Below are 5,001 nucleotides of genomic sequence, written 5' to 3' on the forward strand. Positions count from 1 at the left end.
ACAGTATACAGCCAATATTTATAACTTCAACTACAAAAATGACACAGACATACAGACAGCATAATCATAACCAGTAACCCGTAACCTGGTCTTAAGACACCTTATATGACCCCCTTTACATAGGATTTGGTGCCACTACAGGACCTTGGTTGCAACCCATGTTCTATATGGTCCCAGTTTATACCAATAACGTCACGGTATCTTGTATTTCATTCACTCTGTCATAAAATCTGATGATAGAGCTAGAACCGTGCATGAATAAAGCCATTGTATACTACAGCTGAACAGCAGATAATACATCTAACAATACATTGTGTTTCCATAGGAAAATAAATTTACCTTCTTGTAGTAGTATTTTGATACAACTTGTCATAACATACATAAAATCAAGTAGTTAGATATAAAACAGTACCTACAATTTATGACAGCTTATTTTCAAATTCCATCCTCAATGCTGAGAACCCCAAAGAGAGTGTGACAATTATGTAATGTCCCATTTAGCAACTTCAATTTCTGCCCACAATCCTGCAAAGAATTACATACACTTAGTGCACTGTGAGTAGTCCTCTTCCCTGGGGGACTTTTAGGCCAATATTTTAAATTGACTCTAAAGAAACTCTTGCTACATGTATGCCTGTCCCAGTTTAATCTACTTTCTGTATGCCTACTAACATGACTGTTCTCACTAACTTAATTGTGTGTGTTGAGTCTAAATTCTTTAACTTTCTAAATACAATGATCCATTATGCTACGCTCATTTACACCAGCAGAAGTTCTGGAACAGTAACTCCACTGACGTCAGGTTACTCATGTAACAACAGGAGAATCTGTCCTTTTCTGTAATATTGTACTGAGTCACATGTAAGATGTCACAAATCAATAAGAGTAAATAATTTAGTGTTAGACGTAAGCAGCCACACTTGTTGTGATCTTATATAGTGCACTACAAGACTTCAGGCAGGCCAAGAACAGCAGGCTATTGTGATGGATTATACAAACCCCACTCTGGACAACAAGAGACTAAAGAGCTGCTCTGGGCTCAGGCAGCTTCATACCACACCTGCAATACATGCACATGCATAGAGGAGGAGGAGCTTAAAAGACAAGCAAAGAAGAGTACCCGTTGCCACAACCAGTAAGGGAACAGACCCTCAACTCCTGAGGAAAGGGCTGACTGAAGGTAGGAGCTCCTCAGATGAGTGCTCCCCAATGGCCCTTTCCTGAGAGCCAAATTCTGATGTACCTTGAGAGGGAATAATTCCCCTCCATTTCCTATTTGTGTTAATTCCCCCTTCTTTTTGTTCATGGATTACCCTGGAAAGGAAGAGACTTTAAAGTGACCTGGACGGAGGGCCGAGTCACAGGAAGATGCAGACCACCACAGAGGTAGGGCAACCATCAGCAGGAAGTCCCCAATGGGAAGAGAGCTGCTATGCCATGCCTGACCATAAGGAGGTGCTAACAGTGAGTCAACACCTTCACAGCTATAAAATGGTGTATTCCTTAACAATGACAAATTTGTTAATACAGTAGAACGCAGGGCCCCAACTTTTGGGTGGGCAGCCAATGACAGACTGTGCTAGCTCAGCTTCTCCTCCAGCACCAGGCCCTCTTCCTGGCCCTGATGCCCCCAGACACAGAGCTTCACCTGCTGAGATGGGCACACATATGGGGCAGCTCAGGAAAGGGCAAGGCAGAGCTGCCAGAGCATAGCTTTCGGAAGGGTGCGCACATAGCTTAGTCCTGGATTTCACATGCCCAAATGACGCTCTGGGCCACTGTAGCAACACTACATCCTGCTCAGATTTGGGTGGGCTTGGATGCTAAGTGGATGGACCACGGCACATCCGTGGCTATGCCCCTGGCAAAATCTCAAAAGATATGAACACTAGAGTTATGGACTTACCACTCAACCGGACACCATGTGAAATCAGAAATCCTCAATCAGGCAGGAGTGCAGACCAAAAATAAATAAATAAAAGCAAATACTGTACTGCCTTGGGACTTTAACCCCAAAGTCCGGGGCTTCAGCCACAAGGGTTTGGGGGCTGCAGCCACAAGGTGGGGGGGATCAGGACTCTGGGCAGGGGGAAGACCCTCAGAGCTTCTGTCCCTCAGGAGCACCAGGGCTCAGGGCTTTGGACTGCGGGAGGGAGGGGGGTGTTTGGGGCTCTGGGCTTCAGCCATGTGGCTCTGTTCCTAGCTTCAGCCCCGTGGGGGCGCCAGGGCTTGGAATTTTAGCTGCGAGGGGAGCACCAGTTTCAACCCCAGCACTTCCCACGTAGCTAAAGCCTCGAGCCCTGGCATGCCGATGCCTTCCCCCCTGAAGCCAGGAGTGGAGCCCTGAGCTCTGGCACCCCCTGCGGCACTGAAAATGGGAGCAGATCTGTGGAGCTGAAACCCCGATCCCCAGCATTTCCCCCAGGTCTAAAGCACTGAGCTCATGCTCCTTGCCCGCTGCCCTGAAGCTCCTAAGCCCCCTGCCTGGAGTCCTGGTGCCCTAACAGTTAGAAGCCCCAACTCCGCCATGCCCCCCATCCAGGGCCCCAACCTGCCCTGCAACTGCAGCCCCAAGCCCCCCTGTGGCTGAAGTCCGTAACCTCTTCTTCAGAATTACAGATCATTTCAGAGTTACAGACAACCTCCATTCCCAACGTCTCCATAACTCTGAAGTTCTACTGTAGATGTATTTTTGCTGCAAAATTATGAATAGTGACACCAGGTCCCCAACTAATTTATGCTTTGAAAAACTAGTCTAAATACTCAAGGAAAAACTTTTTTGAAAATTACAGAAGCTAATAAAACCATTACATGTAAAAAAAAAAATAAGCTGCCAAGATGTCAGAGCAACAAATGTAGTAGAGTTCCACACCTTACAGAGTCTAGAAACAACACATGGGAGGTTTAGAGAAAGAGATAGGGTTGTAGGTTAGACAAGCTTTGTAACATACCTTTTGTTACATACAAGAGTCCCATTTCAGAGCTGTTTAAATTTATGCTACAAAAGACTAAGCATATACTGTAAATGGGCACTACTAAGTGTATAAACGTTTAGAGTGACTGCTCAGAAAGTCTTATACTGATAATTAGCAAAATTGAAGTCAATTAGTAAAATTAATATATTGTTTAGAGTGTTCTACATAGAGAGCCTAAGAGAAGGTCAGAACTTTTTGTACAGAAGATTAGGTGTGTCCCTGGTGAGTTCAGCTATAATAGTCCTTGTCTGTTAGCCTTGGCTGGGGAGCTGTCCAGAGTACCATGTAAAATTAGTTAAATGTTACAGTAAATTATTAGAATGCAACTACTATCAAATTTGACTTCTGTTTACAAATAGTTCCTCTTGTCCCTGCCCCAGTGTTTCAAAACATCATGTACATTTTATAGGTTTAAAATTACAGTATGAAATAATTTATAACCATGGTCACACAACTTGTACCTAACATGCAAATAAACTGAAAGTGTTTTCCTGTAATAGAAAGGAAACTCCATTCTTCCACTTGTTATAACGATATGCTTGGCATCCAGAACTGGACACAGTATGCCAGCTGAGGCCTCACCAGTGCCGAATAGACCAGGACAATTACCTCCTGTGTCTTACTTACAACACTTCTGTTCATATACACCAGAATATTATCATTTTTGCAATTGCATTACATTGATAACTCATTCAATTTGTGATCCACTATAAACTGCAGATTAGTTTCAGCAAGTGCTACTGTCTAGCCAATTATTGCCCATTTACAATTGTGCATTTTGATTTTTCCTTCCTAAGTGGAGTACTTTGCATTTGTCTTTATTGAATGTCATCTTGTTGAACTCAGACCAATTCTCCAATTTGTCAAGGCCATTTTGAATTCTACTCCTGTTTTCCAAAGTGCATACAATCTCTCTCATCTGTAAATTTTGTAATCATACTCTCCACTCTATTATCTAAGACATTAATGAAAATATTGAATAGTACGGGATGCAGGACTCACCCTGTGGGACTCCAGTTTCATACTGAACCATTGATAATTTTTTTTATTGTCATTCAACAGATCGTGCATCCATCTTATAGAAATTAATCTAGACGACATTTATCTTGTTTGCTTATGAGAATGTCATGTAGGTTTTTGTCAAAAGCCTTACTAAAATCAAGATATATCATGTCTACTCCCCTCTCCCCTCATCTACTAGGCCCATAACCCCATCAAAGAAGGAAATTTGATTGGCTTGACATGATTTAGTTTCCTTGTTTACTTTTTAAAATTTCTATGAGAACGTTATTCTATTTTCTTGTCTCTATTAAGTCAAACTGCCTAATCTCTCAGAGAGGAGAAAGGATACATTTATATAGTACTGCAGTGAGGATGCTATCATCAAGACTTCAAGTGACTGGATTGAAAAAGGTTCTTAGACATTTCTCACAAAACTCCTGCAGTGTATGGGATATAACACACTATGGCCTCCTTCTAGCCTCTATCCCACCCTGAAATCAATGTCTCACCAACTGCCAATAGGATAACACAGAAACTGTTACCATCAAGTGCCTTTAGCTGTTTTGTACGCTTCCTCCAGGATACCGTTGAAGCCTCATATACCTCCATATTGGTCTTTTAGTTCCTGGCACCCCACCATTACCCCTCTAGAAGAAGAACCATGGCTGTGGCCATGACCAGTAAGCAAAGGTGTGGACAATATTCCTGCTCGCACCTCTCTTTTGGTTTGAACATTAGAGTTCAAATATAAGGTACTCGCATGAAGTTCTCTAAGCTTAATCTCCAGCTTAGATCTGATAGGCTGCCACCAGATCAGGAATTGAATAGGGCCTGATCCCCCCTTTCCTCTCTCTGGTGTCCCCAACCCTCCCTTGGTGGGACACCCAGATTCCAAATCCCTTGGATGCTAAAAGCAGGGGAGAAAACCCCTTCCCCCCTCTTTCCCAGGCTTGCCTCTTGGTCTAGCCTGCAAGTATCAAGAAACCGGTTTCTCTGCTTCCCAAGAGATAAGCGTTCTCTGCCC

This window comes from Chelonoidis abingdonii, chromosome 19 (genome assembly GCF_003597395.2).
Source record: "Chelonoidis abingdonii isolate Lonesome George chromosome 19, CheloAbing_2.0, whole genome shotgun sequence".
In the NCBI taxonomy this organism is placed as follows: domain Eukaryota; kingdom Metazoa; phylum Chordata; order Testudines; family Testudinidae; genus Chelonoidis; species Chelonoidis abingdonii.